At 45.5% G+C, this 9,516-nt stretch overlaps 2 non-coding genes across 2 annotated transcripts; both read right to left on the reverse strand.

Annotated features, from left to right (window-relative positions):
• Nucleotides 1-556: 556 nt before the first annotated feature.
• TRNAN-GUU (transfer RNA asparagine (anticodon GUU)) lies at nt 557-623 on the reverse strand. Its single transcript has one exon. It is a non-coding gene; the product is annotated as a tRNA-Asn (tRNA).
• Nucleotides 624-1,049: 426 nt separating this feature from the next.
• Nucleotides 1,050-1,116, reverse strand: TRNAN-GUU (transfer RNA asparagine (anticodon GUU)). Its single transcript has one exon. It is a non-coding gene; the product is annotated as a tRNA-Asn (tRNA).
• Nucleotides 1,117-9,516: the final 8,400 nt, after the last annotated feature.

The raw sequence follows: 9,516 nt of genomic DNA on the forward strand, positions 1-9,516 counted from the left end.
AATATTGGCTTTTTTACTGTTCTAATTGCTCGGAGCCCGGAGCTACACTGGCTGCCGGTTGAGCACCGGGTCAGATTCAAGTTTGAGCACCGGGGTCAGATTCAAGGTTTGGTTATGACCTTGAAGGCCTTGAGCGGTCTGGGCCTGACGTATCTAGTGCCTCCTCCGCTATGTCCCCGGAAGGGCGTTATGCACCACTGCTTGAAATCTGCTGGTGATCCCTGGTCCGAAAGAGGTCCGGGTGTCCTCAACAAGGGCCAGGACTTTTTTCTGTCCTGGCCCCGTTTGGTGGAATGCTCTGCTAGAAGACATCAGGGCCCTGTGGGATCTCCTACAGTTCCACAGGGCCTATAAGGCAGAGATGTTCTGCCAAGCCTTTGCATAAAGACAGCGACGGTTGCCATGTTGGCACCTTGAACATGAACATATGAAGCTGCCTTCTAATGAATCAGACCCTCGGTCCATCAAAGTCGGTATTGTCTACTCAGACTGGCAGCGGCTCTCCAGGGTCTCAAGCTGAGGTTTTTCACGCCTATTGGCCTGGATCCTTTTTAGTTGGAGATGCCGGGGATTGAACCTGGGACCTTCTGCTTAACAAGCAGATGCTCTACCACTGAGCCACCGTCCCTCCCCTAACATATGAACATATGAAGCTGCCTTATACTGAATCAGACCTTTGGTCCATCAAAGTCAGTATTGTCAAAGTCAATCAAAGTCAATCAAAGTCAGGAAGTACTTCTTCACCCAAAGGGTGATTAACATGTGGAATTCACTGCCACAGGAGGTGGTGGCGGCCACAAGTATAGCCACCTTCAAGAGGGGTTTAGATAAAAATATGGAGCAGAGGTCCATCAGTGGCTATTAGCCACAGTGTATGTGTGTATATAACATTTTTTGCCACTGTGTGACACAGAGTGTTGGACTTGATGGGCCGTTGGCCTGATCCAACATGGCTTCTCTTATGTTCTTATGTCTTCTCAGACTGGCAGCGGCTCTCCAGGGTCTCAAGCTGAGGTTTTTCACGCCTATTGGCCTGGATCCTTTTTAGTTGGAGATGCCGGGGATTGAACCTGGGACCTTCTGCTTAACAAGCAGATGCTCTACCACTGAGCCACCGTCCCTCCCCTAACATATGAACATATGAAGCTGCCTTATACTGAATCAGACCTTTGGTCCATCAAAGTCAGTATTGTCTTCTCAGACTGGCAGCGGCTCTCCAGGGTCTCAAGCTGAGGGTTTTCACACCTATTTGCCTGGACCTTCTTCTCCCCACCCCCTTTTGGCGGGATCCCCCCACCCCTGATGTAATGACTGAACAATAACACTTTAAAGGATATGCCATCAGGGTTTGCAATCTACTTTTAATGTAACTGATTTTTATCGATATTAATATATGTATTTTATTTTAATGTTGCACATCACCCAGAGCCTGGCACTAGCCAGGATGGGGAGATTCATCAAGTTTAAGAAATAATAACAATAATATTCAGAGACCGAGAGATTTTTGAATCCAATTTATAAATAAATAAAGATGACTGCAGATTTATACCCTGCCCTTCTCTCTGAATCAGAGTCTCAGAGCAGTTTACAATCTCCTTTATCGTCTTCCACCACAACGGACACCCTGTGAGGTGGCTGGGGCTGAGAGAGATCTTATAACAGCTGCCCTTTCACGGACAGCTCTGTCAGAGCTATGGCTGATCCAAGGCCATTCCAGCAGGTAGACGTGGAGGAGTGGGGAATCAAACCCGGTTCTCCCAGATAATAGTTTGCGCATTTAACCACTACACCAAACATTCAGACCCTACTTGTAAAGGGCTTAAACTTTGGTCCTTAGTTATGTGTCAATGTATATATTCCATACATTGTGGGGAGGAGAAAGTGAAGGAGATTGTAAACTGCTCTGAGACTCTTTTGGGTACTAAAGAGCAGGGTATAAATCCATTCTCCTCCTCCTCTTCTAAAAGGTCCCCCAGGGCCCTAATCTCTAGTGGGAGGGTAGCATGTCTGGGAACTTGTTAAGTTACTATGCAACCATGATCAAGGAGCTGGAGGAGATGTAACCAAAGGGTGATAATGAGCACATGGGGTGATGACTGCATAATAGTGAACCCACGCAAATTCCTCGCTTTAGCTTGGCGTGCTTGGCTTGAATTATAACGGTTAGGGCAAGGGGTTACAAGAAAAGGAACTGGCAGGAGACCCAATTCCGACAACGCCTGTATCTGCCTATGATGCTGGAATAAAGATCTTGAACTTTACTTATATTTTCCTTGCCTCTGGATCTGACAGAAGGTCAGATGCTGAAGCTCAAATACTTTGGCCACCAAATGAGAAGGGAGAACTCGCTGGAGAAGATCCTGATGCTGGGAAAGACAGAAAGAAGAAGGGGATGGCAAAAGATGAGATGGCTGGACATGAATTTGAGCAGACTTCGGAGGATGGTGGAAGATGGAAGGGCCTGGTGTGTCCATGGGGTCGCAAAGAGTCGGACTCAATTGTGTGATTGAACAACAACAAAATCAGAATAACGTTTTTGTATTCATTGTATCTCATTGCATATACTAAACTAATCTTCCACTATATTTAATGCATTTTTTTTCTAATGGCAAACTAGAATGATGCATATATTTATGTTACATGTTAAAAGGTAAATTAGTTGGATAGGAAAAACTTCTGGGAAAGAAGTGCCCTCATTTTGACCTAGGCTTATTAGCAATAGAATAATTAACACACATTCTCACATTCTGACATGTTACTGTTTTATTGGTTTCCTGTGCCAATGCAACTCAGGTCAAAGGTTTTCTGAATTTGTTAATTTTACTACTCTGCTTTTGGATTTTAACTTTGTACCAATTTGCATTCAAAACCCCACCAGCTATATGTAGCTCTGCTTAGTGTATCTCATTCCTTGTCTGAAGAACGGTGCATGCACACGAAAGCTTACATTCTGAATAAAAGTTTGTTGGTCTTAAAGGTGCTTCTGGACTCCTGCTTTGTTCTACTGCTTCAGACCAACATGGCTACCCACCTGGATCTACCCTCCAAAGTATCATTCCCCCCCCCCCAGGAAAACTGATCTCTGTAATCTGGAGATGAACTGTAAGTTTGTTGGGATCCCATCTTGAGGCTGGTAGAGGTGGACAACAGGAAGGGATGGTGGCTCAGTGGTAGAGCATCTGCTTGGGAAGCAGAAGGTCCCAGGTTCAATCCCTGGCATCTCTAAAAAAGGGTCCAGGCAAATAGGTGTGAAAAACCTCAGCTTGAGACCCTGGAGAGCCGCTGCCAGTCTGAGAAGACAATACTGACTTTGATGGACCAAGGGTCTGATTCAGTATAAGGCAGCTTCATATGTTCATACGACTGCTTCTTATTGAAATATTACTGATGTTGGGTTAGGGTGGAAAGAGGTGCATAGACCACTTTCTTCTCATCACAAAGTGGCTTCTTTTTTTTTTTTTTTTTAGTTCTCTGCAAATAAAGCATCCAACTGGTTCCTAATGTGACCGAATAGCAAGTGAATGGCTTCAGCATAGTTAATGTTTATGAGGTGTATTTCCATTTATAGGAGTGCACAGATTGTCTGGGAAAGTACCAGCCATTCCTCTCTTTTACTTCTTTAAGATCAGTATGGATGGGAGGTAAAGATTTGTCATGCCCAGTTCTCCAGAGGAAGAAAACTGATGGAGAAGAAATTAAAAGAGGCCCTTCAGCTGGGAGAGAACATAGACCTTCCCCTCTAGAGTAGTGTGGCTTCATAGCTGTGGCAATGGTGTGGGTTGTAGTGTAAGTGAGAAGCAGAACTATTCATATGACATCAGATCAAGATGGATAGCCATTAGGGGTGTGCAAAAAAAAAAAAATGTTTTCCCCCCCTGATAAGGGTCTATTGGATCAAAAAAAAAAAATCAGTATTCTCGAACATTCTCGAATCCCGTCTCAGTATTGCACTGAGATTTAGGTAAATGTTTTGGAAACCCAAATTTATCCAGCTTCGTTATACCCTATTGGAACTGTCCCAATAAAGTATAATGGAGAATTGATCCAGAGGTATTTGGGGCTTGGGTATGTGTGTGTGTTTGAGATAGAGGCAACAAATTTGCAGCATCCAAAATTTTAACAAGATTGGACCAGGGAGTCCAATTCTATGGGTTCCCAAAGAATGTGCCCTCATCCTCCAAGGAAACCAATGGAAGGGGGAAAGGCAATTAAAGGTACTATGGCCTTTTTAAATGCCTTCTGAGTTCACTTGATGAGTGTGCCATGGTAGTGGTGGTGGTGGCGCAACTTAGCAAGTGAATGGTGGTAGGCTATGGGGGTCCAATTGTATGGGCCCCCAAAGAAGTTGCCCCCATCCTCCATTGTAACCCATGGAGGGGGGAAAAGTAATTCAAAGAGTCTGCAGTCTCTTTAAATGCCTTCTGAGTTCACTCACTGAGTTGTGTTGCTGCTGCCGCCATCACAGCAGCTCAACTCAGTGAGTTCTAGCTGCACCCGAATAAAAGCCGAGTAATATCAGCTTTTATTCAGGCACGGCTATTTTGGTAGCTGAATCAGATCCTCTAATCTGTATTTGGCTGAATAAATGAAAAAAAAAATACTGATAAGCTATTTCTTGGGTATTTATTCATTTTGGTATGTATCGAGTGCATACCCTAATAGCCATGGTAGTCTGTCTATAGCATTAGAAAAGATTAGAATGTATCTGAAGAAGTGAGCAGTGACACGTGAAAGCTCATACCCTACCACAATTTTTTTTAGTCTTTAGGGTGCTACAGGACTCTTACTCTTTTCATATGACACCAGTACTATAGGAAGGGAGGAAAAACTTTATTGTGATTGTTTCATCTGGGGTAAGGTGTTACTGGTTTGGTTTAAAAATATGTTTCATGTTCTTGTGTTCTAGATTTTGGGACCATTTTCTGACCACACTGATTTTCAATGCACAACAGTAATCATAGAATCATAGAGTTGGAAGGGACATCTAGTCCAACCCCCTGTACAATGCAGGAAACTCACAAACACCTTCCCCTAAATTCACAGGATCTTCATTGCTGTCAGATGGTCATCTAGCCTCTGTTTAAAAACCTCCAAGGAAGGAGAGCCCACCACCTCCTGAGGAAGCCTGTTCCACTGAGGAATCGCTCTAACGGTCAGGAAGTTCTTCCTAACGTTGAGCCGGAAACTCTTTTGATTTAATTTCAACCCACTGGTTTATTTATTTATTACATTCAATTTATATGGTTCTGGTCCTACCTTCCAGGGCCACAGAAAAGAATTCCACACCATCCTCTATATGACAGCCCTTCAAGTACTTGAAGATGGTGATCATATCACCTCTCAGCCGCCTCCTCTCCAGGCTAAACATTCCCAGCTTCTTCAACCTTTCCTTATAGGACTTGGTCTCCAGAACCCTCACCATCTTCATTGCCCTCCTCTGGACCCCTTCCAGCTTGTCTATATCCTTCTTAAAATGTGGTGCCCAAAACTGAACACAAGACTCCAGATGAGGTCTTACCAGAGCAGAGTAAAGTGATACCATCAAATCACGTGTTCTGGACACTATACTTCTGTTGATACAGCCCAAAACAGCATTTGCCTTTTTGCCACCGCATCACACTGTTGACTCATGTTCAGCGTATGATCCACTAAGAACCCTAGATCCTTTTTGCACATACTACTGCTAAGACAAGTCTCCCCCATTCTATAACCATGCATTGGATTTTTCCTACCTAAATGCAGAACTTTACATTGATCCCTGTTAAAATTCATTTTATTGGTTTTAGCCCAGTTTTCCAGCCTGTCAAGGTCATCCTGTATCCTGTTTCTGTCTTCTTCTGTGTTTGCAACCCCTCCCAATTTTGTATCATCTGCAAATTTAATAAGCATTCCCTCTATTTCTTCATCCAAATCATTGATAAAGATGTTGAACAAAACAGGTCCCAGGACAGATCTCTGAGGCATATAGAAAAGGAAAGGTCCCCTGTGCAAGCACCAGTCGTGTCCGACTCTGGGGTGACATTGCTTTCACAGCATTTTCACAACAGATTTTTTTATGGGATGGTTTGCCATTGCCTTCCCCAGTTATGTATGCTTTCCCCCCAGCAAGCTGGGTACTCATTTTACTGACCTCGGAAGGATGGAAGGCTGGTTAACCTCGAGCCAGCTAACTGAAAACCCAGCTTCTAACGGGGATCGAACGCAGGTTGTGAGCAGAGCTTAGGACTGCAGTACTGCAGCTCTAACACTCTGCGCCATGGGGCTCATTAATGGCACATAATGCTACCATAATTGCACGCAATGCAATCTTCCCTTTTCAAACAGTTCCTTGTGATGCATTTTGATACATTTACACAGTGGCCTTCGTTAGAGGGTAGGACTCAGCTCTTGCCCCAGGAATGGGCAAACTGTGGCTCGGGAGCCAAACGTGGCTCTTTCACACATATCATGTGGCTCCCGGAGGTTGAGGAGGAACTTCGTGCTGGCTTACTCTCAAATAAGTGCTTTTAGCATCGAGACCTCAGCCAGCCTCTGAGCACTAATTTATTATTATTATTAATAGTTTATTTATATCCCGCCCATTCCCCTGTAGGGGCTCAGGGCAGAGCACAACATAATTAAAATCACAATAAAATCATATATTAATAAAAACAATTACAATTATTCCACAAACAAAGTAGCACAGCAGAACTATTAGGTAGGTGCCTAGTTCCACGGTGTGTAAAGTAGGGTAGGAGGGGGAAATAGACGGCCTTGCAAGTTCTTCGCCTGCACCGCAGAGGTCTCCTGGAGACCTAGAGTGGGGAAAGGGAGTGCAAGAGCTGAGGGAGTCACTGGAAGGAAGGATGGAATTAAAGAGGGTGGCACTGGGTTCCCCCTTAGTTTCATAGCTTTTGTAGGAGTTGTATTTACTAACCTTGCTGTCAAGGCAAAGGTACATAATGATGCAAACAGTGGTCAGTGATTTATCCGGGACACGTGTGTTTCCTTCTCCCACTAGTGCCGAAAAAGAATTCTCTCACTTTTCCCTATGCTGGTCTTATGGGAACTGTTGTTTCCAACTGTTTTTTTTTTTAAGGGCGTTTTCGCACTGACCTTAATCGGCAGCGACGTCCCTCTTCACCGCGCAGGATCTGCGCGGATTTTGCACCAATTGCTGCAGAGCACCCGGAAGAGCCGCAAAATCCCGCGGCTTTTGCGGCGCAAATGGAAACTGGTTTTTGGCGGTTTCCATTTGCGCTGCAAATGGCGCGGGACTTTGCGGCTCTTCCGGGTGCTCTGCAGCAATTGGTGCGAAATCCGTGCAGATCCTGTGCGGTGAAGAGGGACGTCGCTGCCGATTAAGGTCAGTGCGAAAACGCCCAATGTCTCCTTCTAGCATGGTCATGTTGTAAAGTGCATATGTATGTATTTTATCTGTCTGCGCAAAGAGAGTTTTATTAAAGACGTGTGTGTGATACTTTTTTATGTCTTGCGGCTCTCATATATATGATGCTTATTCTGTGTGGCTCTTACATTAAGCAACTTTGGCCACCCCTATCCTGCCCTGTGGCTGGCTGTGTGCGCACTCAGCTTTTCCATAAGCTTATGCTGAAGAAGGTAAGATGATCCCATTGATGGGGAAAACAGTAAGAAACTGAAATGTTTCCCTTTCTTTGAAATAATGGACTTTGAATTAGGATTTTTTTAAAAAAAAATCGGTGGGGAGGGCGGGGTATAAATAAAACTTATTATTATTATTAAAAAAATTAAAAAACTTATTATTATTAAAAAACTTATTATTAAAATAACTTATTATTATTATTATTATTATTATTATTAAAAAATTAAATAATTTTTCTCTGAACTGGCAGATCTGGATTTATACTGGCCCATTTAAACTGGAGAGCCAGTTTGGTATGTTGGTTAAGTGTTCTGTATCTTTACTGTTATCTGTAGTGAACTGGCACCGGTTTGATTCCCAATCTCCTCCACTTGCACCTGCTGGAATGGCCCTTGGGTCAGCCATAAGCTCTGGCAGAGGTCTGTCCTTGAACAGGGCAGCTGCTGTGAGAGCTTCCTCTCCAGCCACCCACCTCACAGGTGTCTGTTGTGGGGGAGGAAGGGAAAGGAGATTGTGAGCCGCTCTGAGACTCTTCGGAGTGGAGGGTGGGATATAAATCCAGTATCTTCATCCGACCTCGTCTGGTGGGGGGAATAATCTCTTCTTCTTCTTCTAAAAAAATAATTGGATTTTCCCCAAACAGCTGGGAGAGAGGAGAAATTCTGCATGAAGAGGCATCCGCCTGTTGTTTCCTCTCTTTCCCCGTTATTTGCAGTCAAACATGAGATAGAAATTCTGGGCATGAAGAGGAATCCGTAGATTAAAGGATCTCTCATTAGAGCAGAGGCTCACCTTCGATTCACTGTCTTATTGGGACTCTCAACATGAGAGCTCTTCAACTGCAGGAATGTGCGAAACACTTCCTTTGACCTCACAGGGAGTCAAAGGTGGAAAGAAAAGTACTTGAAATTTAATCCACTTGTCGAGGAGAGAGACAAAATGTCACTGTGGAGGAGCGCAATAGCAGCATGAGCAGGCTGGTAGCCAGAAGCAGTTTTGTTGGGTGTGCATACTTGTGGGTATGTCGGGAGTGGACTGGGAAGGGAAAATGGCCCCGGAGTGAGCAAAGCTGAATGGACCCCATGGAGCTACAAGCCAGAGCGGATGGGACCACTTAGCTCTGCAGAGCAATCAATGGGTATTAGCTCACCCACTGCTCTCTACTGAAAACTGGCAGCAGTGCAGGAAAAGACAGCTGGTGAATTGACGTCAGTTACCACAGCTGAAGGGTCTGAACGTGGTGGCCCCTGAGGCTCTGGCAGAGTTGCTCCACCTCAGTTATGTCATGAAGTGTGGCTTGGCGAGCCCGGCTGGCGAGCTGGCTCCAAGAAGCTGTGCGGCTCAGCCCTGCAAGCCTGGCTGGCAAGCCGGGCTCCTGGAACCTGTGCCACAGCATGGCACTGCCTCATGAGCCTAGCCAGTGAGCTGGGCTCCAGGAAGCTGCCACCACAGCTTTGGGAGCAGAGGGGGAGCCCTGGTCATCCCAGGCAAAGCTGTGCTTCAGCTCAAAAAAAGCCCTGTTTGTAATATTGTGAGGCTCGTCTGCGCCCTCCTCCCGGGGGGTGTTGTCTCTGTGGCTCTGGAAGGGGAGGTCACTTGTGACTTCAGAAACAGAGGGTAGGGGGTTAACAGCACCCCCCTAACGCCTCCTGTGGACTAGGGTTCGGCTTCTCTCTCTCTGGGTGCAACCCTTTCCACGTCTTCCTCCCTGGCCGGCAGCGTGCTTCCCCCTTTTATACCCCCTCACACCTCAGTCTCCAATGCTCCCTCTCACCCCCACTTGTCCAGCCTCCTGTCACTCTGCCTCCTCTCCTCCCTATTGGCCCTTGCCTCCATCCCTGTTGGCTCTCCCTGCCTCTGGGCCAAGCCCACTTCCGCTCTCCTCTGCCCTTCCTACCCTTTCAGCTAATTGG

Source organism: Heteronotia binoei, chromosome 9 (assembly GCF_032191835.1).
Source record: "Heteronotia binoei isolate CCM8104 ecotype False Entrance Well chromosome 9, APGP_CSIRO_Hbin_v1, whole genome shotgun sequence".
NCBI lineage: Eukaryota > Metazoa > Chordata > Lepidosauria > Squamata > Gekkonidae > Heteronotia > Heteronotia binoei.